This window comes from Phalacrocorax carbo, chromosome 8 (assembly GCF_963921805.1).
Source record: "Phalacrocorax carbo chromosome 8, bPhaCar2.1, whole genome shotgun sequence".
NCBI lineage: Eukaryota > Metazoa > Chordata > Aves > Suliformes > Phalacrocoracidae > Phalacrocorax > Phalacrocorax carbo.
In genome coordinates this window covers 31,884,813-31,906,806 of record NC_087520.1, presented here as the reverse complement: position 1 = coordinate 31,906,806, position 21,994 = coordinate 31,884,813, and the positions used below count along the sequence as shown (strand labels likewise).

The 21,994-nt window shown below is 41.5% G+C and overlaps 1 long non-coding RNA gene across 1 annotated transcript in view; it reads right to left on the bottom strand.

The window, feature by feature from the left end:
- Nucleotides 1-7,346: 7,346 nt before the first annotated feature.
- LOC135314585 (uncharacterized) overlaps nt 7,347-21,994 on the bottom strand; it is a 161,188-nt gene continuing 146,540 nt past the window's right edge. The window contains exons 3-4 of the long non-coding RNA XR_010374095.1: nt 21,266-21,351; nt 7,347-7,535 (exon numbers count right to left, since the gene is read on the bottom strand). This is a non-coding gene — a long non-coding RNA (uncharacterized LOC135314585). The remainder of the gene's footprint in view (nt 7,536-21,265; nt 21,352-21,994) is intronic.

Sequence of the window (21,994 nt, the reverse complement as noted above, 5' to 3'; positions counted from 1 at the left end):
GTAACTGATACATGGTGGGACACCTCAAACAACTGGGGAATCACAATGGACGGTTACAAGCTCTTTTGTAAAGACAGGCAAGGTAGAAGAGGCGGAGGAGTTACAGGCTACATCAAGGAACACCTTGAATTATCAAAGTCAACTATGGTGATTGTGACTGCTCTATCGAATGCCTCTGGGTTAAAGTCAAAGGGGTCATCTCCAAGCAGGACCTCACAGTGGGCACCTGCTATTGACCTCCTAACCACAGTGATGAAGCCGACAAAGCAGTATTTGGGGCACTAAAGCAAGCTTCTGGCCAACAGAACCTGGTCCTGATGGGTGACTTCAACTACCCAGACATCTGCTGGAAGAACCACACGACAGCTTCCATGTGAACCACCAACTTCCTGGAATCCGTAGAGGATTGTTTCCTGATACAAATGTTAGATGTGCCAACCAGGAAGGAGGCACTGCTGGACTTGCTATTCACAAACCGCTTTGTAACATCTTGGTTAGTGATAGCCTTGGCTGCAGTGACCACAGTATTGTGGAGTTCAGGATCCTGCTGAGTGTGCTGAAGGTCACCTCTAAGACAAGGATTCTTGATTTTAAAAGAGCAAACTTCAGTGCACTCAGGGCTCAACTGGGAGGGATTTGATGGGAAGCTTCCATGGAAGACAAAGGAGCAAGTGAGTGCTGGGAATCCTTCAAGAACTCTCTATTGGAAGCACAAAGCCAATTTATCCCCTACAAAGGAAAGGGAAGTAAGTGGAGGAAGAGGCTCCCATGGCTCAACCATGACTGCCTGGGTCTACTCAAATCCAAAAGGGAAGCACACCAGAAACGGAGAAGTGGAGGATTATCTGCCGAGAACTACAAGGTCATAGCCAGAGAGTGGAGAGACGCAGTCAGAAAAGCAAAAGCCCAATTTGAATTGAAAATGGCTGTACACAAAAAATAACAAGGGTTCTTCAGACATGTCAACCATAAGCAGAAAAAGAAGGAAGACATAGGCCCACTGTTAAACAGAAAAGGAGAGTCAATCACCAATGATGCAGAAAAGGCAGAGGTCCTCAACATCATCTTCACCTCTGTCTTTACCAACACTGTTGGGCCCCAGGCTTTGGGAACAAAATTGCCAATTGAACCAAACACCGACCCACCATCAGTGAAGGAAGAGTTAGTATATGAACTACTACAGGAGCTTGACCCCCACAAATCAATGGGCCCTGATGCCATCCACCCGAGGGTGTTGAGAGAGATGGCTGATAATCGCAAGCCGGCTCTCCATAATCTTTGAGAAGTCATGGAGAAGGGGGATGTCCCAGAGGACTGGAGGAAGGCAAATCTTACCCCTATCTACAAGAAAGTCTTGAGTGAGGATCCAGGTAACTATAAGCCCATCAGCCTTACTTCAGTCCCTGGGAAAGTTGTGGAACGAATCCTCCTGGGGGCCATCACAAGTCAAATGAAGCACGTGACTGGGAAAAGCCAATATGGCTTCACTAAAGGCAGATTGTGCTTAACAAACCTGGTGGCCTTCTATGACAAAGTGACTTGCCTAGCTGACAAGGGGCGGGCGGTGGACATGGTCTACCTGGACTTCTCCAAGGCCTTTGATATGGTCCCGCCCAGTCTCCTCCTGGAGAAATTAATGTGTCATGGCCTAGACAAGTGGTCTGTGCAGTGGCAAGGCAACTGGCTGACAGGCCGCATCCAAAGGGTGGTGGTAAATAGCTCCTTTTCCAAGTGGCAACCTGTCACAAGTGGAGTCCCCCAGGGATCAATATTGGGCCCAATGTTATTCAATATCTTTAAAAGTGATCTGGATAAGGGCATCAAGTGTAGCCTGATGAAGTTTGCAGATGACACCAAGTTGAGTGGGGAAGTAGACACTCCAGAAGGGAGAGCTGTTCTGCAGGGAGAACTCGACAGCCTGGAAAAGTGGGCCAGCAAGAACCTTATGAAGTCCAACAAGGACAAGTGCAAGGTCATGCACCTGGGAAAACATAATCCAGGAGTGCAGCACAGACTGGGATCCACCTGGCTGGAGAGTAGCTCTGTGGAAAGGAACCTGGGGGTCCTGGTGGACAGAAAGCTCAACATGAGCAAACAGTGTGATGCTGTGGCCAAGCAGGCCAACAGGATGCTGGGTTGCATCAAAAAGGGCATCGCCAGCAGAGAGAAAGAAGTCATCATCCTGCTCTACTCAGCACTTGTCAGGCCACACCTGGAGTACCGTGTACAGTTCTGGTCCCTGCTATACAAAAAGGATGTGGACAGGCTGGAAGGGGTCCAGAGAAGGGCCACCAAGATGATCAGAGGACTGGGAAGCCTGCCATATGAGGATAGGCTGGGAGAACTAGGTTTGTTCAGCCTTGAGAAAAGGAGGCTCAGAGGGGATCTCATCACCATGTACCAGTACTTAAGGGGTAGCTACAAAGATGAGAGAGACTCCCTTTTTACATGGAGTCACATGGAGAGGACAAGGGGGAATGGACACAAGTTGCTCTTGGGGGCATTCCGATTGGACACCAGAAGGAAATTTTTCACAGTGAGGACAGTCAACCATTGGAATAATCTCCCAGGCAAGTGGTTGTCTCAGCCACATTGGACACCTTTAAGAGTCGTCTGGACAGGATGCCAGGCCATCTTGTTTAGACTCTGCTCTTCCTAGAAAGGTTGGACTAGATGATCCCTGAGGTCCCTTCCAACCTGTGATTCTGTGAAAGTAACATACATATCTTGTGCCCATGTGCTTTGTTCCAGCAGTTGCCATTTATGGAGGTGGGGTTTCCTTGAGGCTCCCAATGCCCTCCCAGATGGAGGTGGGTTTTATTACTCACTTTTGCACCTCGGCACACAGGTATGATTTGACATCAAAGACACAGAAAAGCTTCAGTACTCTGTCAGACAGAATGGTTCACCAAGGGCAAAGTAGGTCTTTGCCTCCCTCTTTCTTACTTCCAGAAATGTAATCTGTCTTCAAAAATCACAGCCCTCATATCAGAGGATTCCTTTAGAAAATACAACAGGCTGAACCTTGTCGCCGCCCCCTTGGCATGTTGTACCCTGACAACCTTTCTTTATATCCCTCCATTTGATCTTGACAGAGCCAGACCAGCACACACAGCAGCAATCCAGTCCCGCTAAGGACTCTCCACCACACACGCAGCCCTGACGGAAATGCTGTAACATCCAGGGAGCAAAGGCAAACAGCTGGGCTGCAGGGCACCGCTCCCACTGGCATACCCACAGTGAGAACTTTACAAAAAGAGGAAAACCTTTACCCCAAGCACAGACAAAGACTCAAAACTAAGTTGTTGGGGGTTTTTTTTGGGTTGGGGTTTGGTTTCTTGTTTTTTTGTTTGTTTTTCTGTTGTGTTTTGTTTTGTTTTTAAAGATTTATTCATGATCATTTGAGTCCTTGAGCACAATCCTCTGAAAAACCCCGAAACTTTAGTTTAAAGTATACCTTAAATGTCAACTTCTAACAATTGCATCAATTATAATTCATTAGGGGTAAATTACTGCATGAGAAATACAAGGAAGATACAAATATGGTATCATGTGACCTATGCTCACTACACAATGAGCTATGCTTTGAGGAATGACAATGAAATGAGAATAGTGAGAATAACATTACTTCTCAAATAAAATTATACATCATTTTAGACATGTTCTACTTTTTCCTGCATCTAACAGCATTTTGATCTGCCACCTTCCAGATGTTGAAGATGAAAAGTGATTCTTGTTGTTTTTGTGAATCAAAAAACCAGAAACTTGTCTTTTAAATTGGAAAAATCTGTGATAACTTTGGTGTATATCTATGAAATAACGTTAACTCAAAATCCCGATTCCTTCCCAAAAGAGCAGGAAAACACTCAAAATGCAGTGTGCATGTTTTCTTGTGATGTGTAAGCCAGGATAGAATTTAGCATATTGCCCATTTTATTTCCTTTAACAAGACCACCATTCAAAATGTAGGTCCTGCTCTGTGTAGTTTGTGTATTTTTATATGATCGTGAGCTGGCTGGTGTTGTCTTCAATACAGACCTGAATTCTTACCTGTACAAGTGTGCCTTCTTGCATTGGTCAAGAGAGCAATGCTTGGTTTCTCTATTTTCACAGTTGTAACAGACTGCAGTATGAAAGAGATGCTCACATTTTCATCTTCAATAGAGAAATTTTTTTTGTTAAACTTGTATAAAATATTTTCTTTTAAAGTTATATAGAATCATCCTGCGGTTTGACATCAGCTAAAAGGTTTAAAGGTGAGATTGAGATTTAACAGCAGGTGTGTAGCCTAGTTTCATCTTTTCGGCAATAAAATGTTAAGTACTATATTATACAATCACTAAACTGCATTCCTTACTGCCACCCAGTATGGACACACTGACAGCAGCAAGGAGAGAACAAGACATTCAATATGAAATATATGTGTAACAAAATAAACAAATGGGCTCTTACTTTCTCTGCTTTCCCTCTTTCCTCTCCCCAGCCCACAATCCAAGCTTTACTTTTCCATTGGGACATTTACCAGTCAAAACTTGAGAGATGCCAGCAGCATGCATGTGCTTCCCCTATATACTCACCCAGCAGAGCAGAGCCAGAGGACAGTGCTAGCCTAGCTGCCTGAGCAAAAGACTCTACCCGTGTGGTGCCAAGCCCTCTAGTCCTGCCTGGTGGCACCATGTAGCCAAGCTGCCCCCTGCACCCAGCACCACCCAGCGCACAGGGTGATTTGTCTCAAGGTGGAGGCAGCCCTGGGCCTCTGCAGAGCATGCTGCAAAGCACAGAGCTGCCTTCAGATTCACAAGTAACCTTGGGGCTACCAGAACCACACAGTGGAAAACACCAAGAACTTTAAAAGTCCTTAGCAGTGGGTGCCCAGTTGCACTGCCTAATAAGCCTGTACACTTCCTCATGCTATTTAGAATATAGGCAACTAAGAGACTGTTGTTGAATATTAAATACAAACCGTTAAATATTCTACTACTCATATTATGCAAACACATAAACTCAGTCACCCTGAGTATAAAAAAGTTTTTCAAATTATTTTTATGGTGCAGAAAGTACTGCACTGCTAGGGTAATTTATGCATTTGTTGACCCTTAATTTTAAATGTCGAGCCATAACACTGCAGCTTTGGTCTTGCCATAATTTCCTACTCCTCCTTCAGCCACATCTATAAAGAATTTTATTGACTATATCACCAAGAAATAATCTCCATTCTAATAACCACTTTCAGATTTAAGAACACTTATCTTACTTCTCAAATATTATTAATTTTGTTCTCTATGCATATATATCAAACACTCCTGTACTCCATCAGGTTAGGAAGGGTGCAGGAAAGCCATCTAAGTGGCTCTGCACAAAATTGCCACAGTACCTACATAGTTACGACTGTTTTCAAAGCAAAAGTAGCCATATGATTCTCTGAGCTAGTCTAAGAGAAATACTGCTGCTATGATTGGAAGGGGCTTTAAGTGGTCTAATAAACTACTGAAAGTTTGGAAAAGGTGTCTGTGGTATGGGTAATCCACAATTTACAAAAATTCAGAGGTAACTGAGCACCATATAAAATAATGCTCCTTCTCTTTTCCTTAAAATGGATAGGGTTGGATTATCAAGCCTCCTATTATACTCGGTAGCAGCTAACCCAGCAAACACTGTGTGCTTCAGAAGTTGTTACATTTGCATTAACTACAATTAAATGTTACCTGTATGAAAATTCATGAGGTATCCTCACTGCCAAAGAAAGTATTTCTGTGCTGCACACAGCATTTAAGACTCTGCTCTTTGTAATGTTTACTTATATACCTAATTACACAAGAAAATAAGTTCTACTGAAGTCAATGAGATTTTATATGGATTAGTTGTTCAAAGAACTAGACTTACCCCAAAAGCAAGAAGGGGGGCTCAAATGAGTGTAATCAAAACGCAGAAGTTTTAAACTTTGAAGAATGATTAGGCATTCAGGAACCTGACTTTGGAAACCTTTTTGTCTCCCAGCACCTAGCAACCTAAGCTGTTTTTGGAACTAATACTACGTCAGCTGGACATTTTTGACAATGCTACTCTCTGATTCCCTTCAGCATCTTATTCCTCTTCATCCTTTCAGAAACTTCACAATATTAAAATCCAAGGAGAGAACAGAGACTTCAGCAACTGATAATATATTCACAAAGGGTACAACAAATAGGTATAAAACCAACTAACTATCCCCGGATTGTCAGGCAAGCAGCCTATAAATCATGCAGACATCTTGTCGCATCTGTTCAACAGACATGAAAAGTAATATATTGCTCAAAGAATAGTTAGCAGAGTCTTACAGGACTGTACGAGTAAGGGCATTATTTTCACTGCCAGATTCTCTCTCACAGTTTCATGATTTTTATAACAAAAGTGAAATTATTTTAGACTGAAATATTCAGAGGATGAAAAGGTTTGTCAGCAGGATCATACACCCATCTGCTGAATATTCCTGCCACCTTCAGCAACCAAACACCCTCAGACATGGAGGGTTCTTTGAAAGGAAGCCCCTCATTTCTTTGACTGTTGAATATTACTTGTAAGTCACTTCTGAAGTAACTCCCTTATGTAAATTTACACCACACAGAAAGTCTCTTACATACAGGATACTATTTGCTTCCTAAAGACAACAGGTAAAACTTTAAAACACAGGTTTTCTCAGGGTCTGCTCATCTGTCCAAAAGTTTCCAGGCATTCCAAACAAGCCAAGCTCAATTAAGCATCGCCAGCTTCATGGGTATGAAAGACTGGCAGTCCTTGCTATCTTATGTTATTCTTCTGAGGGATTGAGCAGATAGGCAGTGCACACCTGAAATCCAAACAGACATTATTATGTTTGGCCATTGCCAGTCATCGGTCAGCACTGATTTAACAGGTATGAAGCATACTTGGCACAATTTAGTATCTGCAGGAGACAAAGGTCATAATTTCAATTATAATTGGCATTATTTACTACGATTAAATGAATTTGTTAATAACGTCAAATCTCAAGTTGTTTAACACAACTAATTAAGCAAGTAACAGACTATTCCATCCATTAGCAATGCTTTGCTTCTCAGGTTTCTGATGTTTTACATTTTAGTTAACTGTTTCTATATGTTGTGGTTTAGCCCCAGTCAGCAACCAAGCACCACGCAGCCACTCGCTCACTCCCCCCTGGTGAGATGGGGGAGAGAATCAGAAGAGTAAAAGGGAGGCACCTCATGGGTTGAGATAAAGACAGTTTAATAGGTAAAGGAAAAGCTGCGCACAGAAGCAAAGCAAAACAAGGAATTCATTCACTACTTCCCATGGGCAGGCAGGCGTTCAGCCATCTCCAGGAAAGCAGGGCTCCATCACACGTTACTTGGGAAGACAAATGCCATTACTCCAAACGTCCCCCCTTCCTTCTTCTTCCCCCAGCTTTATATACTGAGTATGACGTCATATGGTATGGAATATCCCGTTGGTCAGTTTGGGTCAGCTGTCCTGACTGTGTCCCCTTCCAACTTCTTGTGCACCTGGCAGAGCATGGGGAGCTGAAAAGTCCTTGACCAGTGTAAGTGCTACTTAGCAACAACTAGAACATCTCCACATTATCGCCACTGTTTCCAGCCAAAATCCAAACCATAGTCCCATACTAGCTACTACAAAGAAATTGAACTCTACCCCAGCTGAAACCAGGGCACTATAGCAGACTCTTAGCAAGTAGAAGCAAAGCAGAGGAATTACAGAGTCTAGCAGCATCTGAAACATCTGTCATTGGAGGTGAAAACACAGTAGAGGATGTGGACATGTAGCCCAAGCTAAGGTAGCATTTTTCTTTTTGACAAACGAAAACAAAACACAAGTTAGTCATGGTATGATGACAAAAGAAGTAGTTTTAAAATGTTCACCACGTTGTATTAAGAGACAGAAAGAACATCAAAATGCTTTGTACAGAGTAGATAAAATACAATCCCTACTGCCCTCTCCTATTGTGTTTGTTCAGTTCAGAGCCCCAAAAGATGTTTAATTCCCTGTGACTTCAAATAGGCTTATAGCATTTTTTGCATAAAGGAAGGTCATCCCTTTTTTGTTGTTATGATATTATGGATTAGTTAGAATAGAATAGCTAAGCCACAACAAACAGAAAAGCCTAAATGCCCTCGAGCTGAATGACTTGAAGGCCCACAGATACCAATTCCTGCTGAAACCAGGAACTGATGCCAAACCCTGCCCTTCTCCCCACTCAGGCCTGAGGGACACAAGGGAGACAAGACATCCCCAGGTGCTTCGAGCATTGCTGTCTGGGGAAGCACAGCTGAGAGCACAAGAGCTGGGGGCAGCTGCTCCTCAGGGACAGCTCCAGCCAGCCAAGCAGATTTTGGGCAAGCTGAGCAAGCCCACTGCAGCTGCCTACCCCCTGGATAGGGGGAACAGGCAGGACTGCTGGCAGGAGACACTACTTGTTAAATAGTGTGACAAAGTATTTAAGTGTTTTGGAAATAGCAGTCTAAGGCTTAGAAAACAGACTATAAGCTCTCCAGGGCAGGGACCATCTGTCTGTTCTCTACTTAGGATGGAGAGGTCCTACTTCTTCACTGACTTAAGGCACTGCTGTAGTAAAGTGGGGTAAGTAAACAAACATCATGATTTCAGGACTTGAAAACTGCAGAAACAAATGCATGACTCAACTGCAGAGTGACAGGCGGGCAAGGACTAGTTCCCAGCAATGCAGGGCGTTAATCTACACAGCACAATATGTTGCCCAAACACAGCAAACACAGCTTAGTAGCTTCATGTGCCTCTGCTTTTACACCCTACTCACTGACAAGCATCCTTCAGGACTGCAACCACACTGTCAGTTTTAGTATTTTTTCTTCTTTTATGTATGGGTAGTGTGTGGGGGGGTAATAACAGCAAGACCCCCTTCCCCAAATATAAACAAGACATTAAAAATCATCAAAACTTAGACAAAAAGTGTGACTTCTTTTAGAAATATCTACTCGAAGCTGTTTGTTTCCCAGGCAGTTTAGTTCATTTCACACAGCTGCACTAAGTATTCAAACTCTACAAAGATTATTACAGTCCATCAAGGCATTGCTCCAGAAGAAAATCCTAAACCTAAAAGCCACTAAACAGAATCACAGGGATGGGAAATTTGCGGGTCCTTAAATCAAAACCTGATGTCACTTGAGATAAGCACCTTTCATATCCTCTTCTTACACCTTTTTTGTTTGGCTCAGAATTTCATTTGAGCTTCTATAGTCTCTAGTTTGCCTAGTTATTTGATGGTAAAGCTTCTGCTGACACACAAAGAAAACTAACTGCGTTCACCACATATCCATCTTCCTATAGGTAGTCAGATACACATTCATGCAGCAAAACCATCACCTCAGTCCTGCTTTAGACCTTGCCTACAATAAACAGCTGGATTAGTTAGGAGATCAAGAAAATTAGAAACTAAGAATTCAAATGAGAAAAATCAATAAGTTCTAATTACACCAGGATTTTGCAGAGTACGTATTGGAGGCAGCAACTTTTCATTGATGTGGCAATGAATGGTCCACACACCATAGCTATGTCTTTCCCGCTAATTAATTGTCATTTTAGGAACTGGCTACAAAATATGTCTCCCCAAAGTACCCTTTGGTTCTCCAAATGGAGGCGTAGCTCTGTTTTGCTGAACCTGGGAATCTTATGGAGTTCTAAGCATTCAAAGTGATGAGGGATAAGCACCCAGTACATTACATCTGTGAAGATTACTACTGGCAGTTCTTATTCTTACCTTCCCCGGAGCTTCTACAAATAAATATTCCAGAAAACCCTCTTTCCCAGATTTGTTAGAAGCTCCTCCTTCCTTGAAGGTTACTGGCTTATTCTCTCCCAGGAATATCTTCACTTCTAACAGTTCATGGTTGAAAGCCTTGGACAGACATTTCCTCCCCTCCTGCCATGCTTTCCTGCAGAAAAAGGCAGAGAACCAAAAATAGCTGGAAGAGCACCAAAGCCTGCAAGAGTGATTGCATGGCCCATTTTGCCCTTCTTAAAAAAAAAAAAAATCACAATTGGCTTTCCAGACAGAAAGCAGTAATAAGGGGGCAGCAGCTGCATATGGCATCCTGTTCTCCAATACCACCCGTAAACAGAGAATTGTGACAACACTAAGTTAACATGCTGCAAAACACATTGCCTCCACTGCCTTGTCTGAGCAATGCACCCTGACTCTGTTCAACACAGGACAAGAACTGGGTGCTACAGAATAGCCTACATAAACTGTCTAAGAAAAGACTTAAAAGTACATCCTGAGCCCTACCTCCCTCTGCAGATTAGTTATCGCCATTAGTGATTCACAACCTTAAATCCTCCCTTTATTTAGGCACCTAGAGGTGCATAATTATAATTAAACCTACAGCCTTTATTTCAATAATGCCTAAGTGCTTACTGCAGAAGGACTGAAACTCTCCCTTTTCCTGTCAGGTGAATGTCCACACTGTAAAGCATAACACTATCCTTATACCTGCTTGATCTCCTTGGCCCAGCAAGGGTCAGAGTCCTTTGGACTGAGCAGGAACTGAACATCCATCTTGGCTGAATTCTCTATCACTCACCTATTCATTAAACAGTTGCTGTCCAGTTATGTCCTGCAATGGCATAAACCAGAGTGACAGTACAGCTTTGGAAAAGCTCTGGAAAAGATTTCAGTAAAGTTCCAGCATAAAAAGCAAGGTTACTAACACCCAGCTTTTATCACCTGTTTATGTTTTGTTTCACAAGCCCTTTTTAGGCTAGGGATAATCATAAGCATACCACTTAACATCATGGACCCTTTGTGCTTCCTCTCAAAAATGCAAGATAATGCTGAAAAGATATTGAAAAATTTAAATAATTTTAAAAATCTGTTTCAACACCACCATATTTACTAGTTGTGGAAAATGCTACCATACTATATATATAATAACAAGATGTAATAAATTAAAGTAATTAAATATCTAATTTCTGTAGCAAAGCTAAGTAACTGCAAAACTTTACCACATTTTAACTTTACGTGAATGGGTTAGAAAAGTATCCTTTACCTACTATGAATTCCTTCTAGATACAAAGGGAACTAAAGAAACCTTCAAAAGTATTTAATTGCTTTAATTTTTCTAGTTTTTGCATAATAGCATATCATTAGGTCATTTTCTATTATATGTTTATAATATGACAAGAACAACATTTTATTCAGTAAGTTACCTTGGCATTGTCCATCCCTACAAAAAGATGGTGTAAGTTGCACAGCTGTTTAGACTACTCCATCATAACAAAAAAACCACCATTTGTGCAAATGCAGATGCTGAGGTTTTCCTCAACTATAAAACACACAAGACAGGAATACATTTGTTGTATATTTTTAAAAGTCAGAAGAATGTCAACACAAAACCAGATGTTATAGTTTCCGTTTTGGCTATCATTCAAATGGTACAGTACAAGATTGCAAAGCATTGGACAGCTTATAGCAGTGATTCAAGCAGGCCCCATTCCTCCCACCTGATGAATTTTGAAACTTTATCAGGGATTTGTAACTTAGTAGTGAAAATGAGTGAATATGGCAACTGGAGTCCAGACTTACACTTAGAAGAGTGACTTGAAACTGAACTAGGAAAAAAAAATCTTTAAAGACAAGAACAAGCTGATTGCCTATAAGCCAAAAGTCCAGCTGTACCTAGCAGTACATGTAGTAAAAGTTCAAAGTCCTACTCTTGGTGCTGAACTGCCAGAATTAGGACTGTCAGGCCCTGAGCAGCTCTGATGTGCAGAAGCTTTTCTGGGGCCTCCCCTCATTCATTCAGGAGCTGCTGTTAAAACCCAGTGCCCGAGCTTTAAAGTATGCTTAAAGTATTAAGTCATTTTACAATCAAATAAATATGCTTTTGACATGGTGTCCCTGGGTTTGTCAGCAACTCAAATACATGCATTAGCTTCATGCAGGTATGATGGTGCATAAGTTATTTTCATCAATTAATGTTTTAGAATATACACCTGTGACACCTGAAAAAAAGGCAAAAACTTGTTTTAAGTGTGTAGTGGTATTCAAAATAAGAAATATTACTTACACAACTTAAACAGAAATAGATGTGGGATATTTCCAAACATGATTATCCTACAAAGCCTAAGCCAGTCTTAGCTGTTATGTCAGCCACAGAATTCTGTGATAATGCTGGAATTTCAAACTTTCCTGAAAAATTATCTCTCCAAGTATTCTGTACCCTTCAAATGCAATGTGTTGTACATTACTGTAATTTATACCTGCTCTATTTTGATCACTCATTCTAGGTTAGACTGACAGACTATTTTTTTTTTTATTTTGTTTACAGAGCTGCATTTCACTACCTGTGCAGGCTATACAAAGTAAAACTCTCCCCCATGTTATTTTCTAATAAGATTGAAGATATACTCTGACCATTTATGTCCCCTGATATTATAGATGGAACTGTTTGAAGACAATGGCTTCCAGCTGTAAGGGCAGAAGAATAAAATAGAACAGATGGAAGAACATTCCATTAATCCAAGTTGTCTAGAACAGACTCCTGCCTGGCTGGAGGCACATCTCTCCTGCTTGCAGCATGACATGCAGCATTTTGTAAATTGGTTCAAGGGAAGCTCCAAAAGAACACTGGGCATTAAATGTCAGTTAGCTGACAGCTAGCAAGCATCTTGGATCTTACTGCACTTAATATGAAAACTGTCAAATAAGGGAAGGGAAGAGATCAACTTCTATTTATTGAAAGCAAGAAACTGGAGAAGTGGAGGTAGAAACTGGAGACAATTAATTCAATAATATTTGACTTGTGAGGGTGTTTCTTTGATTTGTTCCAAGCTATCAGTATAAGACAACAGATAAATTAACTGCATATTGTTCACAAAAAGTATAGGGCTTAATAAAGGCCTATCTTCCATGTGCTAAAGTTCACTAGGAGTGGCAGTGGAAGAAATAAAACCCAGATCTTTCTTAATCAAAAATCTTTCCTAGCCTTATCTATTTTTAAAATAAGCTCTAGGGAGTATAGAACAGAAAATTAACAGTTTTTCCCCCCAGATATGACTGGTCAACAATAATGGCAGTATAGCAAGAGGGAATACGGCCAGCTTCTCTGTTGCAAGTACATAAATATTTTTTTGAGGACATCTCAATCTTGTCAAAACAATCAAACAGCTAACTCGAGTCAAGCAAGGCCTCTGATACACAGTGGATTACACATTCTCAGCTAGTGTGGATTAACATTGTTTCAGTGCAGAGGTGAAATAGTCTGTTTTGCTGCAGCTGAGGTCCAAATTCAGCGTGTTTAATAACATAACAGAAAATTCAAACACTGTTGCCAGCTAGACATCTTGGGGGACGTGATAGAAGAATCAATTCATCCCTGGGCAAAAACCACTCTTGTAAACTGCCATCCTGTTTTGTTTCAAGTGAAAATAATATTGATGTTGGTAACACCCACTAGGTTGGCATATCCTAATAGTTGTGGCCAGTTAGAAACGCCACCTGTTGTGGTATAGCCAGCAACTCAGCCCCACACGGCTGCTTGCTCACTCCCCCACCGGTGGGACAGGGGAGAGAATCAGAAGGGTAGAACTAGTGGGTTGAGATAAGAACAATTTAATAGTTAAAAAAAAACAACAACAAAAATGCAATGGAAAGGAAAACAATGAGAGGCATAAAACCCATGGGGGGGGGGGGGGGGGCGGAATGAACCACCAAAACAAACCACATGTGACACAGCCACCCACCACCCACCAACACAACACTGCGAGGACCTGAACCATAACAACCCCCACATGCCATCTACCCCTTTTAATATACTGGTCATGGTGTCACGTGGTATGGAATGAACACCCAATTGGGTGGTCAGGGTCAGCTGCCCCAGCTGTGGCCCCACCCCCCTGGCCTCTTGCCCCTATGACAGAGCATGGGAAGCTGGAAAGGTAGCAGATCCCCCACAGTGAAGAAAATTAGCCCCTTCTCAGCCAAAACCAGCACATTCTCCACCCCTTATTCCATACCATTTATGCCATGCCCAGGTCCCATACCATCCAATACAACCTTACCAACCACCACCCCTCTCCTTCCCATCCTTTCTCATAATACACAGACATCATAGCCTTAGTCTGTGGACCTTCCCTGCAAAATGTCCATTAAAATGTCCATTGAGTTCACCCAGTCCATGACTCTGGGCTCCATCTGTCATATCAGTCTTTCAGGGCAGGAGAGATGGTGTGTGTGGTGTTGGGTTGCTGCATGCCAAGTCAGTCATCATTCCATCACTGCTGCACTTTGCCTGTTTCATCAAAGTTTCTTCCATTGATTGGGAGGTTTGTACTCTGATATCATTGATACAACACAGAGTTGACACACAGTATTATATAGCAGTTCGCATTGTGCCATTCAGTTCATTGACTGTTTTCGCCCAAAATCAAATCCCCTGGAGGCACACATCTGACTTCTCCATCCTCCCCCATCACCCACCAAGTGCACCCAGGTCCTCGAGCAAAAGTAATCCCACAAATGGGTTTGCCTTTGCCTGACACAGGAAGAACCCAAACTGTTTTGCCCAGCATATATATATATTTTTTTTTTTTTTTTTTTTTTTTTTTTTTTACACGCACTACAGGGACTCTATCCCCTTCCACAGTTTGTAGGGTTTCTGACTGGGCAGGGCCAGCTCGATTGGCAGATCCCCTCATGTTGACGAACTAGGTGGCCCTTGCTAAATGTGTATCCCAGTGCTTGAATGTTCCACCCCCCATTGCTCTCAGTGCAGTTTTTAGCAGTCCATTGTACCATTCAATTTTCCCAGGGGCTGGTGCGTGATAGGGGATGTGATACACCCACTCAATACTGTGCTCTTTGGCCCAGGTGTCTATGAGGCTATTTCGGAAATGAGTCAGTTCCGTTGTCTGACTCAATTCTCTGGGGTGCCATGTCACCACAGGACTTGTTTTTCGAGACCCAGGATAGTGTTCCGGGCAGTGGCGTGGGGGACAGGATATGTTTCCAGCCAGCCAGTCGTTGCTTCTACCATTGTAAGCATATGGCGCTTGCCTTGGCGGGTCTGTGGGAGTGTGATATAGTCAGTTTGCCAGGCCTCCCCATATTTATATTTCAGCCATCATCCCCCATACCACAGAGGCTTTACCTGCTTCACTTGCTTGATTGCAGCGCACGTTTCACATTTGTGAATAACCTGCGCAATAACGTCTGTGGTGAAGTCCACCCCTCGATCACGAGCCCACCTGTATGTTGCATCTCCCTTGATGGCCTGAGGTGTCATGGGCCCACTGAGATAGAAATAGTTCACCCTTACGTTGCCAGTCCAGATCCACCTCAGCCACTTCAATCTTGGCAGCCTGATCTACCTGCTGGTTGTTCCGATGTTCTTCAGTGGCCCGACTCTTGGGGACATGAGCATTGACACAACGTACCTTTACAACCAGGTTCTCTAACCGGGCAGCAATATCTTGCCACAATGTGGCAGCCCAGATGGGTTTGCCTCTACGCTGGCAGTTGTTTTGCTTCCACTGCCATAACCAGCCCCACAGGGCATTTACCACCGTCCATGAGTCAGTATAAAGATAGAGCACGGGCCACTTTTCCTGTTCAGCAATGTCTAAGGCCAGCTGGATGGCCTTTACCTCTGCAAACTGGCTCGATTCACCTTCTCCTTCAGCAGTTTCTGCGACTTGTTGTGTAGGACTCCATACAGCAGCCTTCCATCTCCAGTGCTTTCCCACAAGGTGACAGGACCCATCAGTGAACAGGGCATGCTGCTTTTCATCTTCTGACAGTTTGTTATACAGTGGGTCTTCTTCAGCATGTGTCACCTCCTCCTCTGGTGATATTCCAAAGTCTTTGCCTTCTGGCCAGTCCATAATCACTTCCAAGATTCCTGGGCGACTGGGGTTTCCTGCTCGAGCCCGCTGTGTGATCAGTGCAACCCATTTACTCCATGTAGCATCAGTTGCATGGTGTGTAGAGGGGACATTTCCTTTAAACATCCAGCCCAGCACTGGCAGTCGGGGTGCCAGGAGCAACTGTGCTTCAGTACCAACCACTTCTGCAACAGCTCGGACCCCTTCATATGCTGCCAATATCTCTTTTTCAGTTGGAGTATAGCAGGCTTCGGACTCTCTGTATCCCCGACTCCAAAACCCTAGGGGTTGACCTCAGGTATCCCCTGGTGCTTTATACTCCTGTGGGCCTGATGTGCCAGGCCATCGGATCCAGAGTCCAGTAAACCCAGTTATCCCTTTCCTCCACCTGGCTCCAGGTGGGTACATGTGACACCATGACCAGTATATTAACGGGGGCAGTTGGTGCGCGGAGGAGGCAGTTGCAGCTCAGGGACTGGTGGCGTCAGGTCAGCAGGTGGTGAGCGGCTGCGTCGCATGCTATTTTTTTTGGTGGTTCATTCCCCTTCCCCTTCCCTCCCCTGCCCCGGGTTTTCACGCCTCTCATTGTTTTCCTTTCTGCTGCATTTTTGTTATTGTTTTATTTATTAAACTGTTCTTATCTCAACCCACGAGCTTTACCCTTCTGATTCTCTCCCCCGTCCCACCGGTGAGGGAGTGAGTGAGTGGCTGTGTGGGGCTGAGTTGCTGGCTATACCACAACAATGACATATTGACTTAGATTGTCCCACGTAGTATTTGTATCACTTGCAGGCAGCATCTATCTGGCAAGACAGGCAGCAGAAAAATAAACAGACCATTATGTACCAGAAAATTTTAAAATAGAACCAACAGCAAAAATGAACAGTTAAGAGTTTGAGGTGTTTAATTCTAATACTCATATTTGGAGAAAGGCTTGAATACAAGTCAATAAAGATAAATCAGATGTAGGGGTCCCCTACCTATTTCTTGAATACAGGAAATTTGATTAAGAACTTTTTTCCTGTTGCTCTCCTACAGTGATCTAAAAGTTCCAGTTTTCCCTAGGCTGCTCATTTGAGGTTGTTCACTGACACACAAAGGCTCACTTCCAACAAAGAAAGCAAAAGTACCCAAATAGGTCTTAGTTCTTTTGCATCATTTCCAGCATCTGCATACTTGGCACAGGAGCGTCAGAGGAAAAATAGTCCTGAGGGACTGATGCCATTCTATTTGCCTGTGAAGAGCAAAGCCCCATCTAAGAAAAGATACGTGAACATGAAAATTCACTTCTGAAAGGGAGAGCAAAGATATTAGAATTTAAAGAAGAAATAGTATTTTTCTCCTTCAGTTCAATCATGTTTACAGACCTGATCTGAAGCGTTCAGCCATAAAATTCCTCACCCATTCTTAATTTAAGTGAGAAGAATGCTTTTCTCTTATTTTAGCTAGAACCAAAAATATCACCTCCAGTGATCAAGTGAAAGATGACAAACGGTAGTATTAGCAGAATTAATTGCGCTCTCCTCTGTTTCCATAATTCTACATGGCATTCATTTTAGGTCATGGAGTTAGTTTGGGTTTGTGGGTTCTGGTTTTTTTTGGGGGGTTGGGTGTAAATATTTTCTTCCCTCCAAGGAAAGTATTTTTCTACTCTTCTAACCTTTCATCATGAGAAAGGCTACCATTTTCTGCAGACTTATCCCTAAAAAACAAAACAGAACAAACCCCAAAAAAATGCAAACTTGAATCAAAAGAGCAAGCAAGAAAAAGGAGTGCAGAATCACCTCCTTATACCAACAAAATACAAGCTTCAATCTTGGCATCTACCTTAAAGCATTTTTTTAATTTACAAAAAAAAAAAATCCACCAACCTAACGCATCCCAAAAAATCCCCAAAACCACAAATCCAAAAAACACCAAACCAATCCCAACATATATACTTAAGAACAGATCTTACCATTGTTATTGATACAACTTCAGCTAAACCAGGATTTCAAAAAATTATTAAGTCTCTTAAACACTAAATCAGAGATTTGATTTTTCTATTATGTTTTTTTCTTTCCAGTTCCTATTTTGCCTACAGAAAAAAAAGAATGGTGGAAAGGAACAGCCTGCTTTTTGGTATATCTGAACTCTTGAATCTTCTGTCTTCCTTCAGATTTTTAACATGTCCTTGCTGCAGAGATTGTGAGAGGAATAGAGAAAATACAATGCATGTTTTCAGATAAAATCCTTGTATTTTCCATCAAGAGGCAGTGAAGTTCAAAATTGATTCTTAATTAAATTTTAGGCTATGTTGAGAGAGGTCAAGTGTACCATTACTGTTATGAACATCAGTGGTTTTGTTCAGCTAGAAAGCTACAAATCTTTTTCTAGCTATCTTTCCTTGCATTTTGCAAGCTATTAATGAATCATTTTGTCATGTGTAGAACATTATCCATCTGAGGACATTAAAAATGTGCTCTCATTATGGACACTGATTATTATAAACCCTTATTTTCAGGTCTTAGGGTAAAACTCACTTTAGCAGATGGATTTTATTAATACATGCAGCAGCAGAAGGTTTCGCTGGAACTAAGAAGTGTAATCATACAGTGACAGTACTGGTGTCTGAGTGAAACAAAAATCTCATTTTCAGATCCTTTTGATCATTTTGAATCACATGAGAATAAGTGTTGTCATATATTAAAGGCTCTCACATATTAAAGACAGTTTATACTTAAAGAATCATGGTCATTCATTAGGGGTATCCAGGTTTCTCATGAGCCAGTGAAAGAATTCTTCTCTCTCTGTATGTATTCATCTATTAAGCATTTGAAGAGACTCAATCAATCTGTGTAATAGGAGGCTGCAGGTAGAGCCTTTTTCCTTCTTTGCAATCTTAGAGACACTTGTAGCACCCATAGTATCTCTCTCAATCTTCCCTGTATTTAATCCCACAACACCTTCAGAGATGAAAGGAATATTATCCTATTGATGGGGTAGTGAAGCACAGATCTCATGCAGCATTGAGGCACCTTTTTCACTCTGGTATCTAAACACCTTTTGAGATATGAGTCTACATTGCCCAAGGTGACACAGGAAGTCTACTAGGAAGGACTATGTTGAACCCAGGTACCCTAAGCCCCAGGCTAGGGACTCACTACTGCAAAATATTTCTTGACCTGAAGCTTCATTCTGTTTCTAAAAATACAAGTTGTATTATGAAGATCTATCTTCATGTCTGTTGCTCAGCCTGTTTGCTGTCATTTAGGGCCTGGAATACCAGAGTCAGCAATCACATTGCAACACAGAAAAGAAAATCCTATCATTTCAATAACAAACTAATTGTAAATCCATTGCCCCATGACTGAAATCACAAGTCTAGGGCTGCCTGTGTGGGGAAGAAGACTGGCTGCAAGCAGACCTTATTGTCAAGAGTACAAGAAACTAGATTATTATTGAGAAATTCTGGCTGTTCCTCTGAACCAAACTTCCCAACTTCACAGCTGCTTCCCACCTCCATCACATTGTCCCTATTAATGACATACAGAATTGCCACTCTGACCTGGCTGCAGGTGACCTGGCAATGCTACTCATGCTCTACCTTTGCAGGTCACCTTTAAACAGTGTGAAAAAAGATTTACTGAAATTGAAGTGTCAAAACTAAGACCAACTTCAGGATTCTTTAGGGCACCTTCCTGAGTTCTGTAAGGAAAACTAATTTGCTTTCATTAGGGATATATTGGGCTTGGAGACTTACGTGTGCCTTCATCTGAAATCACTGCAAACGGCTTAAGCAGATTACTGAATTTATGAGCCCTTTTAGTTATTACTGCAACTGTAAAAGAAACTAGAACAGTGTTATTGATTATCCCATTTAAAGAGTGTGGAAATCTGGATCTATTTAGTACATAATTTCAGAGTTCTAAAGAAAATGTTCTAAGAATATATAAGAGTCGTTAATTTCTTCATTATCTAAAATATTCCCTGAATCCAAATACATCCTTCCAGCACACTGGCCTTTTTCTATCCCATGAAATAACCTTAATAGCAAAGAAGTAGTAGATATGCTGCTAGTCAGAAAGTATAACATGAGTAGAAAACACAAACCCAACTGCAACTGAAGCTTAACATTTGGGGATGTACAGTGAAATCTTCAAATGAGAAATACAGCAGAAATACCTTCTAATTAGTAAAGTGGAAGAGTCCACCAAAATAGTAATGAGGTAGAACAGAGAACAGTTAGATGCTTTAGCTTATAGGTCGTCTATCCACAAAGAAACTTTGAATGCTGTTTCTTTCATACCCTCAAAAATTGTCCTCCTTTTCCTTATACCAGTCAGAATGCTTTGCTTTTGACCTATTTCTTTCTTGCAATCTATGAGAAAGTCTTCGACTAAGACTGAGCTGATTTCTCTTCTAGCAGTTGTTAGGGTGACTCCCATCCCAGAAATCTTTCTTGAATGCAATCCAGTGTAATACGCTATAAAGATTTCAACCAGCAAATTTGTAACCAAAACCTTCTTAACTCACTTTCATTATCCTTTGAAGTGATGTACAATCCTATGCCAAAATATTTGCATTTTCTCCTTAAATTCTGTGCCAGAATTACAGTACCTTGACTCAGTGTTTATGCTTACTAGAGTACATAAATGATCATGTTAATGTATCTTTTTTTTTCCTAGAGGGCAAACTAAAGCTTATATAGAATCTAGTTTGGGTTTTTTGCATATCCTCCAAGACTTGAGATTACAGTATTTGCCAAAGTATTCAAAAACTAGTCAACACTGACAAACTAGAAATGAATGAAATGAAACTGAGCTAATACGCTCAGTGGAAGAATTGTGAAACATTTGAGAAAAATTAGAGTCAAATTTTTACTTTAAATAAAACATGCATGGCAGAGTAGTCAGTTTAAAGCTTGATCCTCTGATATTCATTCATTTATTAAGATGTGAAGGAATTTTAACTCTTCTTATGAAGACCGGTAAGGATTTATTACCATAGCAGAGATCATAAATAAGGAATTGAATGTGTGCATAAAACGTGAACTGGAAAGTTTTAAACAGGTCAGCTTTTTTTAGCCAGCAGAGAGGTGTAGAAGCCTATGGATGCAACCACTGGGCATTTACAAAAGGAAAAGCTACATAGTTCACATGATGGAAAAGTACCCCACAACTGTGCATTAGAAAATTACAGGTAGAGAGATTTACAAGGAACACTTAGATAACCAAGGTACTTGATTACATCTTGTGCCTTTGGAAAAAAGCAAACAAAAAAGCCCTCAAAACAAATAAGCCCAAAAACCAAAACACTAAGCCAAACCAACACACTAGTCTCTCCTTAACTTTTAAATAAACCTAAAATATAAGATTATCCCCATTAGCAGTCTTACATTAGGTTTTGTCTGATGCAAGAGCTGAGGAGACTGGCCACTTCTCACATCTTGAGGGCTTGTAAGTGTCCTGATTCAGCACTCATCTGATTACAAAAGAAACAAATAGTATTAGAAATTAGATAAAAAATAGTTTTCAAAGTGTTTTACTTGTTTACCCCTTTATCAATTCATTATTTAAAAATCTGACCTATCTTAGCTGTAATATTTTTCACTGATAGCCCTCATTCCAGACATAGAGAACACTGCCTTTTTGCAAGGTATGTATATACACATTCTGCATGAGCAGAATGGAGAAGAACATAAGCAATGTGACATTTTGTACAGGGTTTCAGTGAATTTTGCTGGAAGGTCAAAAATCACATTTGAATTCAATAGATCACATCAGCACAGGTCTAGCATACACACTGCTACAGTATCAATCAGCTTTACAAATAGTATAAGATCACTTACGTATAGGTTAATTGTCTCCAGTTCAATTTCTTTACAATTAACATCAATGGACAGCTCCTTCATCTCGATGGCACTTTCCTGTAACAGTGAAAGTGTGTGTCCTTATAAGCAAAGGCAGCCAAGCACGTGGGCTATGTTAGAGAGAGTATGGCCAGCAGGTCCAGATAACTGGACAAACGGCTGACTGGAGGATACAGGAAAGTGCACCAGACTTCTCAGAGGTACAGAGTTGTAAGATGACAGGCAAGAAATGCAAGCTGGAAAATGAGAAATCTT